This window comes from Triturus cristatus, chromosome 5_1 (assembly GCF_964204655.1).
Source record: "Triturus cristatus chromosome 5_1, aTriCri1.1, whole genome shotgun sequence".
In the NCBI taxonomy this organism is placed as follows: Eukaryota; Metazoa; Chordata; class Amphibia; order Caudata; family Salamandridae; genus Triturus; species Triturus cristatus.
Genome location: NC_140587.1, coordinates 718,659,789 through 718,683,328, shown reverse-complemented (window position 1 = coordinate 718,683,328; position 23,540 = coordinate 718,659,789).

Here is a 23,540-nt window from a genome sequence, read left to right as displayed (position 1 = left end):
GCTTTCAGAGCATCCCATAAAGTATTAATGATAGTGTCCGCAGTATCATTATGTTTAAGATACTCTAGTATTGCCTCTTCAATTTTCCTTTTGTCTTCAGGGTCTGATAAAACATAATTATTAAAACGCCATCTTTGTCATGATTTCATGATCGACGGCACCAAGTCGCGAAGAAACCAGGAGGAACTACATTTCCCAGGAGGCGCGGCGGCTGCGCGCGCTACGTAACGTCCTGGAAATGAATAAAGACCCGAAGCAACCCCGGGGGCGTTGCCTATGATTCACGTAATCCTCGTACCTGTTCTACGGCCAGCACCATCGCAGTTTCCAGCCTGCTATCTTCCTCGGACCATCGGAGCCTCCGACCGGCCATCCAGAGTTCCTGCTCACTCTCGCCTCTGCTACGGCCGGGGTCAAACCTGCGAGGTGAGTGACACGAAGCTCCGTGTCTTCTAACACGCCCCCGCATTCCGGGACCAACGGTCTGCCGGTGCGCTCTTGGCTGCTCCTCCGCAGTGAGCCCCGAGGTGCCCCGCATCAGTCCACACGCCCCAGGATTTCCGGGCCGACAAAACCCCAGTGCGCGCTCCTCTGCTCGCTTCGGATTATCGAGCATGGAGTAGAAGCGCGAGCACCGCAAGGGTTGCCTCTCCAAACTACCTCTTCCACTTTCTGTTCACTTCTCCCCAGACTCTCGGGTAGAAGAGGAGCAGAACGCCCATTCCGTCTTGGACAAACCTCCGTGGGGGAGAGAACCACACCGGCTTGGCGCTCCTCCGCCCCAGGATTTCCGGGCGTAGAGTAGCAGCGCCAGACAACCTTATTCCTTACTTCTCTGGTGAGGAATCGCTATCCCTTCATTCCCGTGAAGTCAACGGGACGCCTCCCAGTGAGGGTAAACTGGGTCAAGGCAGTATCTATCTGACCGGAGATACCCAGATAAAGAGAGATAGGAATATCAGGTAACAGGGAAGATACCCTCTAAGGTCTGGTTGAGTGGGAGGGGTGTAGGTGACCAGGACCCGTTTCTAAACTTCTGCTTGTTTCCTTTTAGGTCTCTCTCCCTGCAGTTCCTACCCCTCATTCCCTCGCTCACCTGTCTCCCGAGTCCGAGTGTATTGTACGTATCCCGGACTGGGGACGGATGGGAGGGGGACCCATACATAGCATCAGCGTCATCCTGAGGAGAGGATCAAAGGAGACCGTGACAATCTTTTTGGAGTCGGTTCATTATGGCTACCTGCCAGTTTGAGATCAATACACGAGTGATCCAACACCAGTCTAGGGAAGATATCTGAGTGCTCAATTAAATTTGTAAACGAGCCTGAAATAAGAATGTAATCAGTTCTAGTATAAGAATTATGGGGTGTAGAATAAAAAGTATAGTCTCTACAGTCCGGGTGTTGAAGTCGCCAAGCATCTTTAAGATTCAGTTTGGAACATATGGTGTTGACTATGGCATGCGATCTAGTAGGTTGGTATTTACAAGTAGATTATCTATCAATTATAGGATCCAGCGGAATATTAAAATCACCTCCGACAATGATAAGATCCTCTTGAGGAAGATCCTCTATGGTTTTAGATATACCTTCCCAAAACTCTGGATCATCTATGTTAGGGCCGTATATATTCACTACATGTATAAGGTCATCACCTTTTTTTAAGTGGGTAACTAAAATTCTACCATCACTGTCATGAGTTTGTAATTCCAATACAACATTCGCTTTTTTAGCTGTCAACGTAATCACTCTCTTCCTCTTATGATCTGCCGGTGAACAGGCTATTTGTGAAATTCAATTATTATTAATAAAAATAGTATCTTCCTTAGATAATTTTGTTTCTTGCAGTAAGATAATGTCTCCCTTGGTTTTAGCTAGATAATCAAATATTTTCCTCTGTTTAATGGGGTAATTAAGCCCTTTAACATTTAGAGATATAACTTTAACATCTTCAGGAAGTTTGCATGCCCTGGGTTGTGCCATCATAAATACAATTGAAGACAGATTATTTTAACCTTGTACCTTATGAAAAAATAACAAACATCCAAGCAATATACTAGATTACCATAAGAAAACATCCTCACAACCGAAATATAGTCTGACAGGACAAAAAGGATGCCCCGATTGCTAACTTTACTCATATATGAAAGAACCTCTTGGTTCCCCTGTATGAAGGGGCCTAAGCATGGCTTCAAAAATAAGAAGTAGAGGACAGCGAAGACAAAAAGAAGTAAAAATAAAACACACCGAACAACAAATACCAAGAGGGAATCCCCAAAAAACAAAATCCCTCATAGCTACTGATATTTCTCATAGTCTGGGGGTTCCCAAAGCCCAAAACCCACCGTCCCACAACCCCCTCCCTCCCCACCCATCCCTGCAACCCTCGTATGTAGGAGGTGCGATGACAGGAACGTCTATCTGTCGAGTGGGTATAGAGTAAATCAACATTTTGAGATTTTCCAATACGGATATATAAAGTCAATCAATTTAAATAGAGTCCAAGACCCTTCTACAGAACAAACCAGCATTCAAACAAATCAGTTGAACAAAAACAAACATTGAAATGTGTTACATCTTTAACGTTTCTTATAATACAGCAAAAAATAGCGGCTATTAACAAATGATCCTTCCTAGAAAAGAACACCTCTAAGGATAAGGAACTGACCTCAAGAAACTAATCACCCCACAAGATATGCAGCTAAGTAAGCAGTGACATATTAAGGCAGTATTGTAATCAGTAAATAAAGATGAATGGTAATGTGAACTATTATCCCGCTAGAGAGAGTGTATAAGAATCATGATTTCCTTTTATTAGAGGAAGATAGGGCAACGTCCATGTCTTGAGTGGGAGGCCCTTCTAGGAAGTTCCGTAAGTCTTTAGGATCTGTAAAGTAATGTCGGTGATCATTGACAGTAATTCTAAATTTACTAGGACCTGCAAAAGAAAATTGAATGTTCTGGGTTCTGAGTTTGTCTCTCAAGCTGAGAAAACCTTTTCTAGTGTCAACTGTAGGCTTGGAATAATCCTGCGTAAAGATTATTTTATGACCATTCCACATCAGTTGACGACTATTACGGGCAAAGTTAAGAAAAGTTTCAGTGTGTTGGAATCTCAGTGGCTTACAGATAATAGGACGGGTGGTTTGACTTGTAGAAGAATTAAAAGTAGGTACTCTATGGGCTCGATCCAGCTCAAAAGGATTCGAAAATTTTATACTAGTAAATTGAGGTATCCATTCTTCCAAAAAGGCTATACAGGAATCCTTCTGAACCTCCCGGAACTCCCAAGATTCTTATATTACCTCTTCTATTTCTATCTTTGAATTCAGCTGATTGTATTCTAAGAATAGCTGTCATATCCATGAGGGATTTCACCTCTTTGGAAGTTTTGATGGAAACATCTTCAATATCACGGATTCTCTGTTCCGCTGCTGCCACTTTGGTATTAATCACACTCATGTCTGCTCTAATTGCTGTAAGTTGCATGGCATCTGTGTTTTGTTTTGTGGACTTTGCTAGATCATGTACATCTGCAAGCTTTTTCAGAATCGTATTCATTGTAGTGCCTATATCCGCTTTCGCTTTGATTGGGGAATCAGATGGCGAAGGTTCCCCTTTGTTTTAAAAAAAATGTATTTTAGACTCTTTTTCAGCCATTGTGTTGATGGTTTGTCCGGAGGACAAAATCTGTGTCAAATTAGGTATATTTGCTCCAGAAACTGTGAATTTGACAAACGGTGGAGAACTCTTTTATCTGTCAAAGCTCACTGTACCAATATACATCATGACCAAGAAAAATCAATTTTTAAAGTATATGCCCTTCTGATTCGCACTGTCCGTAACAAGTGGCGGTCTAAGTCGTTTTAGAGACTATTTTGAGAGATAAGCACTAAATATGGCTATTGATGAGACCTACTCATGCTACAACATAAGCTTTTCCTACCTGAGAAGTTGGAGACCTGCAGCCATTTCCATCGGGAGGTGACACAGAAAGCATCAAATAATAAACGCATAAGCAAGGGTTAGAGCATGATGAGAATATATGCTACCCCTGCAGAATACTCCAAGTTCAGATCAAGAGATGTATGTCCTTGCGACGTATAATATTGCGGAGCAGCTTTACCTGGGAGCAGGCTAAACATAAACAACCATTTCCTTCATTATCTATAAGCCATGATTTGATTAAAATGCATATGATGCAACTGATTCCTCCTTTCCACAAGCGAGACTCACGTTTTGAACACTCTTTATAGCTTCCTCACATTCCATTAGTGACCACCAGCTTTGAATCCTGGTAAGCGCTGGAGCGCTCAAATCAATCGAACACAGAGAATTTTTATGGCCACAAAGTCAGGTTAGGATCGTAGGTGAATTTGCAGCCCAATGTCAGACACTTCAGCTTCCTCTTCCTGCTCTTGCTGCTTTGCCAACCAGCAACCAAGGACAACGGGCAGAACAGAGACGCGGTAACGTAGAGCAGCCTCCCGAAAGCCTAGGAGAACTTCCTTCCGTCGTGCAATGCCGCCATTTTAAGATCAGGCATGAAGTCATGTAGCTCACTTAATGGCCCGCCGACCTGATAATTGAAATAAATCGCTTTACCAGTTCCCAGGCGCCAGTGTAGATGTAAGACATCTCATTCAGTTGGGCTCAAAGCGATCTCATCAGACTATCGCATTCTGAGCCAAGGAGCAATTTCATCCGCCAATTATAATATCGCAGCCAGTAAAAGCCAACACAGTCAAAAACAAGAAACTACCGCTGGATGAATATATCCTTCGCAACAACTGACGAGCCAAGTTGATACCTGTGAATAGCATGCAAAGCGGCGATACGGTAATTAGGTGCTTCACTCCAGGAATCCGAAAGCTCTTCCTTCAGCTGCGCAATGCCACCATTTTAGAATTAAATTATACATCACCAATACGTTTATTTGCACTCCAGGGCAACAGCAGATAATATATTGACTTCCCAAAGTGCGGAAATCTGTGCAGGCATAACAATACCCATTTCCGCAGTGTTCAAAGGTGTCCTTGTTTATTCGCTGTAGCCTCTAGCCGAGAATTGGCTCCGTCCGCCATTTTGCACTGTCGAGTTCAGTCGGAGGCAGCATGGTCAAAAGTCATGAAGCTGCCAAAAATCCACGATAAAAAGATGAGCACTAGACACTGTCGTTGTTCCGACACTTGATTCTTCCTTCGTCACTCATACCCAGTGCCGTCTTGAGGGGAAATCGAGTGCTGAGACACCGCACTCGACAGAGCAACGGCATCAACCAGCCATCGGCTCTGCCATCCAAACCACACCCCCAAGATACAGAACATTTACTACTAGAATTCTAGATCATTTTCAGGGAAAATTTGATGAGATGAAGCCACCACCTCGACCCATGCAATATGAATCTTTAAATACTTGGGGAAAGGCTGCACGCGAAAAAGAGAAAGAGAAATATCAAAGCCGGAAAATGCGTAATCATGCAAATGCTCTATGGGATGAGGAACAGTGTAGATGGAGGAAAAGTATAATTAAAAGAACCAGATTATATCCGGTTCTAACATCATGAGGTACAAAGAATAGTAAGGATATTGCTAAGCAAGAAGGAGATGACTCATATACTGATTAGGGAGTTGAGATATTAGAGCATATGTTGTCTTTCCGCCTACCGCCAATAGAAATGCCAATCCAGGAGAGATAAGCTCCAGTGCTAGCCGGACCATAGCTACAGCTCCAGTGGATCCAGGTACACTTCCTATTGAATGACCTTTAAAGGTTTTACACATTGTTCCATCAATTGTGTGACGATCACCAGCTGTGGTCCCTATTGATAATGTTCCAGATGCACCTCAAGTGGTTCCTAGTGCACCACCCCAAATTGAGAAAAGGCCAGAAGTCTTAACACCAGTTGTTGGAAATGTACAGAATACCCAGAATACACAATTAGTCCTGTGGAGACCTCCACAGAATTTGCAGGCTCTAACAGATGGGGGAGGGACTTTTGTTTTTATAACTCCCTTAACGTCTAATGACCTAGGTAGAGGTGAAGAGGGATACTTACCAGCATGGATTGAAGAGATTACTGGAGAAAAACGGATAGCATTACAGAGCCTCTCAGAGAATCAGAAACAAAGAAAGATAGATCATTAGACATTCCAAAATTAAAAATAGAATTAGAAGAGCTAATTAAGGGTTGTCTGGAATTTGATCATTTGGATCAGTACCAGAGAAATTAGTTTATTTGCCTGTGTAAGGAGAATACTCGAAGAGCGGCAACGGTGCATGACAAATTGGCTGGGATAGCTAAGAAATATGATGTGGATCTTGCTAACAATGTGAAATTACACCGTATCTGTAGAGTTGTGTTGGATGATCAGGCAATTCAAAACATGAGGATTACTGGAATACGTCTGCATCTTATTGAACTGATTAAATGCATTCGCAGATGGAAGGATATGAAGAAGTTGGAACTTAGATGGACAAAGAAGCACAAAAAGAAAAGGGAAGCAGTGGGATAAAAGAAGGAGTTGGATGAGGCAGCAGCCTATCCATAGAGGGAAGCATTTGGAGGTATCTATGTACATGTTCCCTGGAATAGAGGTGATTTGACGGCATTTACAAACAATTTTCAAAAATGGAGAGACAAGCCGGCAGTAGTATGCACAAGTGGAAAGGTTTATAAAGATTTCAAAGGTTTTGTGGAGAGATTTGGATATATTTTTTGATATTGTGGTACCAGCTGATGTAGGGGCAGAGTGTAAGGTAGCTGTGCAATGGCCAAAAGGAGAACCACCTCTGGAGAAAGGAACTGGTGCACCTTCACCATTAGTGATGGCAATATATGAAAACTTTATGACCTTTTTGAAGGCAAAAATTCCTCCCAAAGATACTAATTGGTTAAAAATTAAAGAAACCACACAAGAGCCAAAGGAGACAGTTCATGAGTACTATGAAAGGTTACTGCAGGTGTTTAAACAGCATAGTCGATGTGAATATCCTGACAAAAAGGATATGGGCATTTTTGTGTCGCAGTTTGTTCTCGTATTGAAACCTGAGATTCGTGGTCACAGTACGCAAAGTATTATCTGTTGGCAGACCAAGTCGCTAGACAAATATTGTGTAATGCAAAATAATGCAGTCATGAATTGGACATGAAGCAGAGGAAAATAAAGGAGAAATGTATGTTGACTCAGACTAAGTTGGTTTAGAAAGGCCTTCAGAATCCATCATATGTAGGGAATCAAGGAATGATGCAGGGAGTTGTTCCTCCGCAGGCTGGTTTTTCAGAAAGTCAAAGTGTAATGAATATGCCCCACAGCATAGGGAGAGGTTTTCCCACAGGTATGGGATCTGGGACGGACATTGCTGCAATGAAGGTTACTCCCGGTCACGTTTGTAATAGGGTGGGGCATTAAAAACAAGAATGTAGATTTAATCCTGACAATACTGGAGGATTAATGCAGAATTCACAGGGTCTACCAGTACAGAGGATGCCTGTATAGTAAATGTAGACCCACATGCAAAATCAAGCTCAGATGATGCCACCGGTTCCTCCACAAATGGGGAATCCTAAATTGAAACTGAATCAAATGCCGAAGTTTAATGTAAATCAATTTCTGAATGCTATGCCACAATTCCAAGATCAGAGTCGGAATGTCGTAAGTCAATATTTTGTATTTGAGACTGGTGAGTTTGCTTCTGTTAACTCCCAATGACGGTGCTTGAGAGAGTAAGAAGAAGACACAATGTGTCATTTTTGATCAGTACAGGAACTACCTGTTCTACTGTCAGAACAGGAGAAGTACCAGACTTGCCTCTCTCGGGGATAATGATCCAAGTAGTTGGGGTTACATATTAACAGATGCAAAACACGATTTCAAAAGAAGTCCCAGTAAAAATAGGAACCTTTGAAGAGAAACAGCAATTTCTGATATGTGATATGAGGCCAGTAAACTTGCTAGGAATATATCTGATGTGGAAGTTAAATTGCACAATATACTGCACACAGGACGGTGTAGCATTCCAGACTCACAATGAAGATGTAGATTTTTGAATGATTAGACAGAATACTGAGGTAGAGAGGTTTCCTTTGGTGACGATTTTCGAATTACCAGAAGATCTTGGAGATACTGTAAGTGCAAAAGTTTGGGATTTTACAGGGAAAAATGTTGGACTTATAAAATGTGTAGAACCAGTCCAAATCAAACTAAAGGCAAATGCTATTTACCCTAGAATACCACTCTATCATTTGTCTCCAGAGAACGTTGCAGGAAGACAACCAGTGGTTGAAGATATGCTTCAAAACTGCACATTGAGAGAATTGATTTGGAAGCCCATGTATTTCATCTATTTTGGGGTTACAGAAGCCAAGTGGCAAGTATAGGAGTGTCCAAGACTTGCTGTGGATTAATGAAATAGTAGTACCCTTGTGTCCCTTGGTACCAAATCCTGCCACTGTGCTATTTCAAAATCCCTGTACTGCAGAATGGTTCAGAGTCATTGACTTATGTCAGGCTTTCTTTTCGGTGCCCTTACACGAAGATAGCTAGTATCTCTTTTCATTTGTCTTCCAGCAGAGGTCAATCAGGTAGTGTTGTGTCCCACAATTGTCTACAGAAAGTCCATCTATCTTCAATCAGCTCTTAAAAAGAAAACTTGAGACCTTGAAAATATTTTGTGAGTCTACCATTGTTCACTATATAGACGATTTATTAGTAGCTTCAGATATAAAATATGCATGCAAAAATGACACCATTGTACTTTTGAATCACCTGGCAGAAAACAGACACAAAGTGTCTTCAGGTAAACTGCAGTACTGTCAGGGAGAGGTTCAATATCCAGGACACATCATTAAGAAAGGGAAAGGAGTCAGAAAGGTGTCGCCAGAAGGAACGGAAGCCATCTTGAGGATAAATCCACTTCAAACACAGAAAGAACTCAGGATGTTTTGGGGAATGGTTGGCTACTGTAGACGGTGAACACCAAACGATTCCTTAATAGCAAGGCCTGTACTGATGTTGGCACATCGAGATGTGTTTGATCTACTTCCTTGGGACAAAGAATGTACAAAATCATTCTGAGAACTGAAAGAAAAATTGTGTCATGCCCTGGCTCTGGGAATGCCTGATTATACAAAAGAGTTTACTCTGTTTTGCAGTGTACGATATGGGTGCGCACTATCAGTTTTTACACAGACACATGAAGGGACCTGAAGACCTATTGCCTATTTTTCTACTACTGTTGATCCTGTAGAGGCAGGACTCCCCGGCTGCCTGAAGGTGGTTGCCGCGGTGAGTGCAAGTGTGGAAAAGAGAGAAAATACAGGGACTTCCATTAGTTGTCATGGTCCCTCATTCTGTGAATTACTGCCGATGAAAACCAAAACCCAGTATTTAACCCCCAATAGGTTGACCTGATTTGAGCAAAATTTGCTAGCATCCGAAAATGTCATAATCAAACGATCTAATGTTGTAAATGTTTTTACTTTTATGCCAGTAACTGAACAAAATGAAAGAATTTAAAAGTTCTATGATGATTTCCTTTGTGTCACTGAACTATGCACAAAACAAGACCTGATGTTAAGGATGAACCACTAATGAACGACCGTGTCCCATATGTTGATGGTTCATGCCTGAGAGGAAGACACACTAAGAGCTTCATATACTGTGTGCACCAATTATTAAATTATGTGATCGAAGCATCCTGGCTTCTGTCTGATTTCTCCACACAAGTTGTGCAGTTAATTGCTCTTTCTCGAGCTTGAAGTTTAACTTCACAAATAAAAATCACCATCTTTATGGATAGCCAATACGGCTTTGGCGTTGTTCATGACCTTGGGCAATTATGGTCACAACGTCGGTTTCTTACCTCCACAAGTACTCCTATCAAGAGATTGCTTGAGGCCCTACAGAAGCCTAGTGAAATTGCTGTTGTAAAATGTCCAGGACATCAAACAGGCAGAGGGTACGTTGCCATGGGCAACCGATACGCTGACTCCATAGCCAGGTATTGTGCACTGCTAGCATGCACATTTAATGGAGGTTTCACATGTGAATCCGAGGAAGAAAGTGCTTTTGCAATGATGATGGAAATTACAGATACTTGGGAAGAGTTGAAAGGGGTGCAGGAAAATGTGTCTGAAGCAGAGCAGAATAGGTGGATCAGGTCAGGTCATGTAAAAAACGCGAATGACATCTGGATGTCAGACGATGGAAGGCAAGTGCTGCTTGATAGCTTGTTATTTCCAATGACCCGTTATTACCACAGGTTCACACATTTAGGAAGAGATTCCATGGTGAGACTCTTTCGACAAAGTTGGTACACCCCAGATTTTGAATAATGCTGATGAGAATTGCAAAATGTGTGTCACATGTCAACAGTTGCACGTAGGAAGGGAAACACAGGTTAGAAGCACACAAGTAGGGAGATCAAGTGGCCCATTTAGCAGATTACAGATGGACTTTATCGTTGTGATATGTCATAGTAATCATCTGTGTTTTCTGCGGAACCTACCCAACAAGGAGAAAAGACGGTCTGTAGCTAAACTGTTACTATGGGAAATGATTTCAAGATTCATGATGCCAGTCCTTCTTGAGTCAGAAAGAGGAACACACTTTAACAATGAAGTGATAAACATGCTGTGTGCAGTGCTACAGATTCAACAAAAGCTACACTGCAGTTACCGACCAGAACCATCAGGCATAGTTGAGCAAATGAATGGAATGATAAATTCCAGATTGGCAAAAATTTGAGCTTCAACTTCACTGAAATGGCCTGATGCATTACCATTGGTATTGATTAGCGTTTGAAGTATTCCAGACAGGAAGACAGGATTATCCCCTCGTGAGATCTTGGGGAGGGCAATGAGGCTGTCTGCTGTACCTGCAAATGCCCTTGTGAACATCACAGATGATATGATTTTGGACTGCTGAAAGACACTTTCTTATGTGGTTCATTCTGTTTCTCAGCAGGTATCAGCTGCTGTTCGAAACCCTCCCCAAGCACAGTGCCACAACCTCAATCCTGGTGACTGGGTCGTGATCAAGAAGCATGTTCGGAAAACTTGGCTCGAGCCAAGATGGAAAGGCCCCTACGAAGTCATACTGAATTCAAAGTCTGCAGTTAAGTGTGCTGAAATCCTAAATGGATACATACCTCACACGCAAGGAGAGTGAGCAATCAAGAAGAAGCACCTTTAGTCTATTATCTGGAGAGAAGAGCATTAGTGGTTTCCACACTAGTTGAGAGACCAATTAGACCAGCATCGGCCAAGATACAGAAAGAAGCACAAGGAGAGGAAAGTGGTGAAGATCAGCAAGCTGGGATACAAGTACGAGTGTCTGAGCTGATGCAAAGTGGCATTGATGTCTCAGACAATGATGAAGCAGATACTGAATCGCATAATGAAAACATCTATGAAACTGCACAAGATGAACAATATCCAGATGAAGGAACAAATTCTGGAATACAAAGAGTCTGTTGTCAAGCAGAGTTGCCTAAGATTCTGGGAAAAGAAAGACTGAGGAGAAACTTTTCAATAGCACAAATTTCAGAAGCAGTGCATGAAGACAGTGAAACAGAAGGAGAAGGTGATCTTGATCCAAATCATCAAGTCCTAAAATCTAAAAGAACTCAAATTCCTTGCAGAGGATATTCAGTACCTGAATGGTCTTACTACGTGAATGCTGCACTGAATGTTACTTTGGAAGACTTGTGCAACGTGAATCCTGAACTGTTAGAAAGTGCAGAGATATTAAAATTTGGGAATATCAATTGAAAAATAAAAACAAACTGAAAAGAAGCATGATATGAACTGTATCTTTAGGCGTTTGTTGTTTTAGTTATTTGTTTTAGAGAAGACTAACCTAGGTCCTAGAAGAAAGTTACAGAAGAAATAGGGGTAACCTTTAGAATAACATGGAGTTAAGGATTGTCTATTAGAGAAACTGTACTAAGAAGAAGAAAAAAAAAGAGAAGATCGTCTGCTAACTCTCTACAACAAGCTATTCTATTATTGACTCAGAATGATATGTTGCATTAGAAATAAGTGTAAGTGTATATGGGACATTTTTTCATAGTAACAGTTATAATGATAACAATAGTACTTGTAGGATTTTACCTAACCCCTTTTTCAGAGTCCCCAAATACCAATGCTACTGACCCGTACACACATGCACAGAATTTTAAGGACAGTATCTTTAATAAATCATTTTTGAGCTACACGAAGGATGACTATTCCTCTAACATTTATTCTAGATTAGTACAAGAATACACAAGGATTTCTAAATCTGTGCACACTAACCGACTTGAGTTTCTGAAGAAGCCACATACTAAGGCATACCTTTGTCTTATTCAGTCTCCTGTAGTATCTTGCTTTCATTAGTTTATAGGTGAAGACATTTCGAATATTTCTATTTAAATTATGCTTTAGTATTATCTAGAGTGCCATTAATAGAAAGTATGAATTTACATCCACAAGCAAAAACGATGGACACCGCTTGGTGCTATTTCTTCCCACACTTGCCTGTAGATAATTTGAAAGTTTATAACAACTATTTAACATGCTTAATGCAACCTTCAGAGAAGGCATCCATTATGGCTTTAGAAGAAAGGCACATGAACATGACAAAAGCTTAAGACAGAAAGGGAGATGTTTTAGAAAATGTATGGAAAAAAGAAGAAAATGAAATCAGGAAGAAGATGGTTTATCCTAAACTTATACTAGACAGCCGACATAAGGGAAAAATTTGCTTTTACAATGTACTAATGTCAAAAAGGACTAGCCATATGGGGATCAGTAATGTGAACACACATTTGAAATAACAGGGGGAACATGTCAAATATTACAGGGAGATGAGAACTCAATAAATGGAGTTTATTACATTGTTGGACAAAATGCTTATTTCTTACTACCTGCTGATTGGGAAAGAATCTGCTATTTAGGCATACTAATTCCATTGATGTCTGACGTTACTAGTTTAGAGGCACTAACGTTAGCAGCAGCACATAGACAGAAACATAACACAAATAAAGGAGCTAGTTTGATAGGAGATATATTTGGAACAGTGATACCACTAGTTAGAGCAATCCTAAATGATGAAACAATCAGACAGCTAGCTACTGTAGTTGATAAAATAGCAACTGGAAGATCTGGAGCTTTACTCTTAAGCAATACTGAACTGATTGCTATAAGATCTATGGCTTTACAGGGCCGTCTTGCCTTGGACATGTTACTCGCTGAAAAGGGAGAAGTCTGTCACTTGTTAGAATTTTGACACATTGCTGTGCATTCAAACCGGACAAGAGTAAGCAGATAGAGAGGTTTGTGAAAAACATGTCAGGTCTAGGACCTGAATTATTTGAATTGAAAGCACCAAATTGATATGATAATTTTGGGGAAGGATTGAACACCATCGGAAATGGGGTTTCGACAGCTGGAAAGGGTGAAAGCAATATTAATGGCAATAGTAATATTAGGACTTTGCCTAATAATCCTCTATGTCTTATTTCTGAGCTGTAAATATGCTATGCGCAAGAGACAGGCATATTTTCTAAAGAAAATTTACAAGAGGGATATGGGACTGTGCCTCTTGTGGGATAATGAACGATGATTATTTGAAAACACTTAAACATACTAAGAGAATAAAAAGGAAGAGACAAGACACATTTGAAGACAAAAGTACATTCTAGACTTGAATTTACATGTGAAACAGAACCAATTGTGTGATGATTAAAATCATCAAAAGGGATAGATTTCTGAAAATAATTCTATAAACTAAATTTGACTCACAAACCGCAATAGAATTACACTTTAGAGTGATTAGCTAAAACTGCTGCTGAAATGTTTTTGCATAAAAAATGACCCCTTAGAAAATGTGCTTACATTGTAACGTGCAAATGCATTTATTAACGTTGCAGAAAAATGTAGTTGTCACTTACATGCAGGAGAAGGGTTTAACATAAATACATGTGAAATAACATTTAGAAAACGTTTGTATTAAGCTATCAATCTTGAATGTGTTCCTTAAAGTAGGACTAAACCATTTCTATTTTTTTTGCCTCTTGCTTGTAGCTTAATAGGCATTCATTTAGTCATTTTGCCTAGCATCAGCATCTCACTTCGGAATATGATGACTTCAATTACATGTTTTTTTAGCTTCATGTCATATTAGTTCATCCATATTGAACAATGAACCTTGCTTTAATTGTTAGAATAGATGATGATTTAGATATTTTATGTATACTGTACTAGAAAGTCATTGCACATTTTTTCTCAGCACATTCATCTCGCTTTTGTATTCACAAGTGAATATAGAGTGCATCTTTTAGCCTAGGTAAGAATGTTCCATGAGAACTTTCCTCCATGTTGCAGAATGTATGATACACAACTTTTACTGTACACCATTAAGAATGTTGACCATGGGAATCAAGAGGAGAAGCATCAGAAGTTGACAACACCATCAGATGATCCGCTTCCTTTGGAGGTAGACCATTAGCTGATTCTTAATTTGATACATTATTGTGTGTATTTATATTAATGAGTGTTCCTAGCTAGTTAGGCAGCAGCGGACGTATGCAGACTCTTAGAATCGCTTGGAATAGACTTTGCCTTGTTACCGACAGCTATTGCTAAATGTGACTTACTCTTTAGTTTCCTAAAATCCTTTTCTTGATCACTGCTAATGCAACGATCATCCCTCCTTTACTGATATTTTGACAGTTGCTACTGTGATTGAAGGGAACTCAGGTGCGTTGCCAAAACGTCTCTTCATGGAAAGTTCAATTTACTCTTTTCGGCAAATAACTCTTCATGGATTCTGTTAGGGTAGAGTAGGCCCTTAGCTAGTTTATTGACAATTGATTCATGCTGTCACTAATCAACTTTCTTTGACCTTTCTGTAAACTGTATTAACCTGAGTAAAGATGGTAATCATACAAATACTTTAAAATAAATAAAGGTTTTGAAAACTCTTTCAACCTTCCATCATGAACTGGACATTAATCAGCCTGACAATTGATATATACATGGTTTGAAATTCTCGTTCCGGCTCCATTCCACTACGGTGGCAAAGGTCCATTGACCTGTTGGGAAGCCATCAGGATTTCAAAAGGATTAAATCTGTAAGTTGGGGTGTTTGGTATGAGGGACAATTTGGCTACCCTCCTAGAAAACATATCCCACAAAGCTACGGGGGTCTCACTTGATTTGAATGTAAGTCATTGAATGTTTTGCTTCTGATGTTGCAAATGCCTGCCTAAAGTTTGATATTTTAGTTGGGCTGTTGCAAACAATGATTGTCAACATGAGTGTCTACAAATATACACGTCAAAAACTATCCACCAAATGTTTTTGTTAGAATCTGACACCGTAAGTTGTTTGGACGGCAGAATCCTTTCTTATCATTCTTGTGCACCCTAACATGCTTCCGGTCTTGTTAAAAACCTTCAGGAAAGGATACAGGGCCAATGTTAGACTCTTGCTCAAAAGATGTCTTTAAATATTATTGAAAAATTCACCTGTGGTGTGTATTTTAAAAATAGAACACCTATTTAACCTGTTTACCTCTCTGTAGAAGGAAGTGTGCATATGCTGGAGATATTGTTTTATAGTCACCCAAACTGCGGTGCTTATCACATTGCCAGAAGTGTAACATATATCTGTTACCAGGGCAGCATTCACAATATATGTTGAGGTTCATAAAATTGTTAGGTATTTTATTCCATTCTGTATTTTACCAACCTACGGCCTCAAACACCCTGAGAATGTATATAAAGAGAGACCTTTTCCTTTCTGAACTCGATTGAGGTAGAGACGAAGAGAAAGTGAGGCACAGCAAAGGGTTTGCAGCAATAGAGACACTGAAGAGGAAAAAGTGCTGCAATAAATAATTTCACTTTTATGATATTCATAGCTCACCTGACAATGTTTACCTGACAATGTTCAAGGCTCCAGCATGATAAAGCTGTATTGAAGTAATCGATGCTTTGAAGGCCCAGTCAACTAAACCTGTCTGAGCTTTGGTTTTTAGCTAGAATCACAAAAACCTGACGGTTCCACATGGCTTCCTATTGATTTGCTGTTTGTCACTGTCAGCATTAAATGATTTTAGTGGATCAGCCTTTAACACTTGACTACTGGTCAACCACATTTGTCACCAGGATACAACTCTGACCCTGGCTAGACTCACTCAGATCACACAATAAATAGACTTTAGTCATTTTAATACTGTATAATAACTTCTCCAGAGGCATCAATGTACCAAAGAGGACACCGTCTAATCTGCTAACCGATGTATATTTTCTATGTTGTTGTAATAATTTTATTAGTGTAGATTTTTATTAGTATTGATGATGCCTATTCATGGTAGCCTGGAGAACAGGATCAGTATTGCAAGAAATTTGAAGTCTTGCACTTTTAATTAAAATGGCTCAACAAGCACAGTTTTGAAAAGTTCTCTGAGCCATCCGTGGTATTAGTATTGGAATTCAGGTTCCATTCTGGCAGGTCTTGAATGGACTATGGGTGACTAGCAAGCTCATGTGATTATGCATCTCAGGCATGACCGGTGCTCATAGCCAAAGATAAAGGTCAAGTAACCTAACACAAATGGAGACCTTTTCCAGCTATGAGCCTCTGGAATTTGATCTGGAAAGAGAAACTAAAGCACATGTTTAGATTGCTCTTCCCATTAAACCTTGCCTCTGTAAGCACTCACTCTTCGTAGGGTCGGGTTTAGCGTTGGTGGCGCCTTGTGCAACAAAGTTTGTTAGCGGACCTCCAATGACCTTCTTCTGCACTGATTCCCTTACTACCACCCTTTAATAGTGCCCCTCAATTCTCCATAACCACTCTCTCTCATGCATTTATTTTGTTTTATACCACCATTCTTACCAGTGTAAGGTGTCAGAGCACTTCACATCACAATCACATTACATAGAGATAATGAATCATAAGTGCGTAGATCAGTGTATAGGAAATGTTACATCCGACAGAGGACTACAAGGTGTAGGAGTCATCCCTACTGGTAGACAGTATAGTTTAAGAGTGCTTGGTCTTGAGAAACAGAAACTAAGAACTTAAAACATAACACCATGGTTGGGGTTTGGCTTTACTAATAAGAATTGATTTCTACCCAAGTGAACCCTTTTTGCAACATTAGGATGATGAAAGACTGGGGTAAAAAATCATAGCACTCTAATCTATATCTTGCAGTTTGATTGCAGCTCTTTAATGATAGTTAATAGCTCACTTTTCTATATTAGGATTTAAACTTATAAACTGCAAGTAACAAAAGTGGCTCTCTGACAGAAGCAGTAACACACTGAACTATTTCATTGTATGCACTTTGTGACCTGCATGGTAAACGTGCTTTGCAGCAGGCATTTTAACCTCCTGCACTACTTTATGATGAGTCAAAACTTCCACTGAACAAAACTTCGATCTCTCTGCTGCAGGTCCAATCAATCACCAGAGTTATCTTGACATTTTTATTGTTGCCTGAAAATTTCTGGACGCAAAGAAGGTGGCAGTAGGAGCTTTTAAAACCATATTGTACTTAAAAACATGGCGCCCCCCAAAGTCAGCGCCCAGTGTGGTGGCACCAATAGCACCACCCTTGAGCCAGCCCTAACTCTTCGCTCATCTTGCCAGCTATCATTTCTGAGGCAAAGACCTTGCTTGTGTGTAGTTTGTTGACATTGACCCTCCACTCCACATTGATAAGATGCCCTAGCAGTTCTGTATTGCCCCAGTCCTGTATTAACAATCAGCAACTCAAAACCTCAAGTACTAGAATACAAGGTGTCATAAGCTAACAAGCATTTGGCAAAGCCAATAGCTCTCCCCTTCAGGACCTATTGGCTTTTACAATGCTTTTGGCGATGCTGTGCAGCATGGCCAGATCAAAAAGGAGGAGGAGATGAGGGAATCGATTGTGAGTGGCTGGAAGGAAGAGAAAAGCAGCACATGAGGAAGAGCAACACAAACGGCAGAGGACAAGGAAAGTCATCAAATAAGCCACTGTAACACTTGGTAAGAGCAGGATAGGTAATTTGCAGCCAGACAGCTTGCACTGGTAGACTCAACCTAAAAAGCATTACCTACTGGTATGGGATAACTTGTTATCTCTGTTGACAGTGAACCTTTGATAACAAATATAGTCATAAATAATCTTCTCATCTGTTTTCTCTTCAAAGTGATCTCTGTCACTTACTTTTACCTATGATGTCTTTGCCATTCCAGATACTAAGATTCTTCAAATTAGTTTGTCGACATTGGCTCTCTAGTGCAAGCCTGTTCAATCCACTAGTTGGCAGATCATAGCCAAAGTATCAGCAAAGATGCTCTGCATAATTAAATTGAATTCTGTCCACCAAAATAAAAGTTCCCCACCGTGTGTCACATGATAAGATTGGCAAACTAAATTGATAGCAACTCGAACCGAACACACTCAAATATTTTCAAATATTGGGTAGCATAAGGTTGACCAAACATTGGAATCCTGCAATATTTCATAAATGTTGTATTAAGGTAAATGGAATAATCAGATGAAAATAACTGCCCATGTAACAGCAACCAAGTTTTATAAGTCTCTAGTTATAAGTCTCTAGTTTCCTCATGTAGGAGGATTAAAAATATTCTCTGCCGGAGTCAAATGGAACACACAAAATAAGTATTTGTCCAATGTGAATAAGCACAAAGTTATATATCATTAGGGCCCCCATTCTATGAGCGGTGGCATTTGACGCAGGGATGTAGCTATATCCTACACTAAGGTTTTTCACCAGTATAGCTTTTTCTCCCAATTTAGCGATCCCAAGTCAGAATGGTGGAGAACATGAAATGAGGACATGTTTCCGACTCTAAATCCTTGGAAGGGGTATGTTTTCACCACGCAGCTTGTTCCAGGTAAATTATGGAGAAACCTGTGCATGGAAATATGGTGGGTGTGCATTAATTTTACACACCTTTGAATAGAAAACCGTTGTTTGCACCACATATCCAATTCCGCAGGGCATGCATAATGAAGATCTAAAAAGGAGGGTATATGCACACATGCCCACATGCCCATAACAAAGATGGCACTTGAAAATGGAATTCATTATAAGAAGTGTTGCAGCGTGAAAGGAGCGATGCAACACTTCTCAGTGTGCCCTCCTTGCGATACCAATGATACATCATGTGTACTGTATGAGGCATCATGTTGCAAGGAATGACAGATACGTCAGTATTACTGACGTATATATCGGCGCAAAAGTGGAGCATTTCTGGAGTTGTGTTGGAAGCGTGACACGACTCCAACAATGTTCCTTTCACAGTGAAAGAGCCTACATCACCCTTACGCCTTCCATGAGGCAGGCGTTAGGTTCCTTTCACAGTGAAAGAGCCTACATCACCCTTACGCCTTCCATGAGGCAGGCGTTAGGTTTTGACGCATTGGTGTGCCAGAAGTGCCACATTGAAATCTTATAGATTTGACTGCTCCGCTCCTACGACCCTTTCTTGCGGGGGAACGCCCACCCTGCATACATTATACCTGACGCAGTTCTAATGTGGCGCAGGAGTTTACGAAGTGACGCATCTGCCTAGATGCGTCACTTCATTACTATTGCGTGACATGGTGCATTATTGACGCCGCCTCTGCGTCACTAAAAGGGACGCAACAGCGGCGCAAAAGTGACGCAGGCCTTCATAAATAAAGCCCTCTGTTCTTTCTGTTTCATGGTAACTGCAGGAATGTTCCCCCCTCGTTTCATGTTAATCAGATATGATATGACGTGCCCAGATTCAACCTGTTAGGTAAGCCACATTATTTTCTCTCATGAAAGTGAAATCGCAGCCTGTAATTCTGATTAGGGACTTTAATACTGTTACAGTTCTAATCGAGTTGAGTTACTGTATGATTAATTAAATTAGGCTCTCGTTATAAATGGCCCATAAAATTCAAACCCCTGCACAAGCCCCTGTTTGTGTACTGTTTAGAAATTTAAGTTACGTGGAATTCATCACACCCAGCAATTACGAGTTTAATTCTACCCAGGAGGAGTTACATTTCTGAGGGTCAAACATGCCAGAATCTTTAACATTACAAAAATTCGAGACAGTCACCGGGGCGTTCCAATTTGAGTGCAGTAAGTACCAAAATACTCATAATACTTAAAATCCTACCCCCTCCCGCCCTTACTTTGGTACCATTATTTATCAGGTGTGGTAAATACCATAAAAAATACCGGGCCACTTTTGATGAGGCCCTTGGTGGGAAAGCAAATGAGTGACTGGGTAAAAAGAGCGAGGTTTTGTAAAGCAGCAATGGGCTAAATGAACTGCCTCCGGTGTATCTGGCTGAACCCCAGCCGGCACTTGCTTAAAGCGGGTTCATGTGAAATGCTTGGTAAACTCGCTAAATCCTTGAACGTTCCAAAAAGACTCAACACGGTTGTTTTTCCACAGTTGCTTTTTCAAACTGATTAACCGCAGCTGAAAACATCTTCAACCGTGCTGAAAAAAAGAGGCAATTAGCGAACACTAATGGCCCAGGATTTTCAGTGACACCAAGGTACGTAAATATCTATATAGAGCCCTTTGGGGCCTATTTACAAGCCCCTTACGCCGCCCCTACGTCACTTGTTAAAAGTGACGCAGTGGCGGCGCAACTCTCTTGTAAATAAGCCCCGGAGTTTGCACAAGGACGTTTCATCACAAGAAGGCAGACAGCAAGGCCCTTCATCATGTTCTTTGTTTCGAATGCGAAAGAAATGCTTTGCGACCACGTGCGCAACGTGACAGGGGAGGACAGGGCGGATTCCTGATGGGTCTGCCGCAGTATGTCGGAGCAGTGTTCCAGAGACAGGCGGATTCATACGAAAGAACGAGCACATTCTTTTCCAGCTCATCGTGCGGATGCCTCGGGGTTAAACCATCCCGGAATTCTGTTAGTACTTGCCTATTTTTGATTCCCAGCAAAGAACGTGTAATCATTTCACAAAACAGAATTCAACTTGCTCAGAAACGTTGCCTCAGCCAACACTTGATTTTCTTACATTTCGCAGTAAGTAGTCTCTGAGGTAGAGAAGAGAAGAAATGAGTGGAAACTGTCAGATTCCACTTTTCACGTATTTTCGTTACATGAAGCATTGCTTCACAGAGGAGCCTTTCTTCTACAATTATTTTGCGTTTTTATTGTAAAAAAAATATTCAGACCTTCAAACAGTGGTGCTGGAGCTATTTTCAGAGCGGGGATGCTGCTATCAATGTTACATCACAGAAGTAATAAGGATTGTGAAAAGTCCAAGCATCATACAAAGAACAAGTTTAGCAAATGAGTGACTCCCATTCACCGGGAGATTGGTAAGGGTGTGTTATGTAGTAGGTTTGTGTATTTTGTAGAACAATAAAGCAAGGTGTGGAAGTGCACTGTCGTTTACAGACAGCACATTTTCTATTTCAATGACCACTACATTTGCACAGACATATAGGGGCAGATTTACAAGACCTGGCGCATCTCTGCATATTAGCAAGATGCGTCAGTTCATTTGCCTCCCGTAAAAAAAACCTTGCGCCACCATGGATGCGTCGCATTTACAATGCGTCGCAGCGTGGCACAAGGATAGACAGATGCGTAACACATCTTTTGGCGTACAGGCAGCGCATTGCTGGAGCATTGTCGCAAGCATGAAGCAACTCCAGCAATGATTAGTAATGCCTATTCCTAACATGCTGCGTCACTCCTTATGCCTGCTTCACGCAGGCGTAACTTTCTGACGCAGTGGCGTCGTAAAAGTGACTCAGTGAAATCTTGTATCCCTAGATGCGTCACGTTGTAAATATGTCACAACATGGTGCATTGTTTACGACACCGCTGCGTCACAGAAGTGACGCGAAGGCGGCGTAAAGTTGTAGCGAGGGGCTTATAAATCTGCCCCATAGTTTTTATAAAGAGCACAAATGGCAATGTATGGCAATCGAGTTTCAGAAAATATTTATCATTCGCATATCAATAAGTAAAGTGCCTTGATTTGTTTTGATCCTATTAAAAATCTTTGTTTCCATCACACTTCAGAATTCCCAAAGAGTGTATTATTGGGCCTTTCTTAGTTGGTGATACATATTGAAACATTTTTACAGTCTATTTTAAGGTATTTAAGTTGACATCCTACTGCCTTTTCTTTCACACTCCTTGTACACCAGTAAGATTGTCACAGATCACTTTACAAAATCCTCTCACTTTGTAGTCACAGAATAAAAAGCAAGCTTCAATCTCCATGTTAAATGTATAAGCAGCAATTTGTCAAAAGTCATTGCCTGACATTTGACCTCTGCCTTTGAAAGCACAGTAAATTTGACAAGATACAGACAAACTTTAACTTCTGAACTCCAGGATAGTAATTTTTAGGGGTGCTACATCACCCCCTCCCCATATCCCTACTTCCACTACCCATGCCTTCAAGCATCCAATCTTGGAAATGTTTACACAATGAATGTACAATGACATATTTACAGTATAGTTGTGTTTTGGGCTGTGACTCGAATTATATTGTAAACTTTAGGAATATATTGTTTACAAATAACAAACAGACAGTATGCTCTGTGTTGGTAACATGTAGAGATCGTTAAATACAGACACAGTGATGGATAAGAGGATGTGAAAAATTTCGAAGTTGGTGTGAAATTTGACAAGATTTTCAGCTTTGCCAGTGGAGGAAGTTGGAAAGAAAACGTTTTTATAAGAGACTTTACATTTTTGCAAGACAATGCTACCATAATATTATCCTATTAGGACAATTACTTGTCCTTTATAACTAGGCACAGAGCTTTTCACAATTTCTTTTTGCATCACAGTAAATAAAGTCAATTAAAAAAATATCACAGCATGGCTGCCAGTGAATTAAAATGCATGCATTTTGGAATGTTAGTAAATGATTGCATAATGGTTGCCCATGCACATGCAGGTTTATGTGGCCGCATGCATACTGACATGCTGATGTTCTCCCATGGTGTGATAAAAGACAAATACATTTTTTTCTGCTCACTCCAACTGTGGAAGGGTGCAAGTCATCCATTTAAAAACAGCATAAGTGAAAATGCTCCAGCTGGTGGAACAAACACAAGAATAGGGAGGAAATCCATCAAATTAGGAACACAGAACTGAGGTGACAAAAAAAGGCATTCAATCCTGAGCAAGGGGCTGACTCAAAGCCCACTCTATGTATACTATATTGTAGACAATAGGGCTTTAAACACAATCTAATAGCTGCCTTCTGTGCAGCTTTTCCCAACAAATCTTCATTTAGTGGAAAGTTTCTCTCACTATTTATTTGAATTAAACGTTATGACATTTAGGAAGATAGTAAGGTTAAGAAAACTTCACCAAGCACCTAATTAGCATGTCAGGTACATTAAGAATTTCACACCAAAAATAAGGGAAATAGAAAAGGAAGAGGAGTTCCTGATTATAACTATGGATGTAAACAACTTAGATACAAGTGTAAAACCCAATGATGGAGTTAAATCCTGTAAACACTATCTACAAAGTAGATCTGAATTAT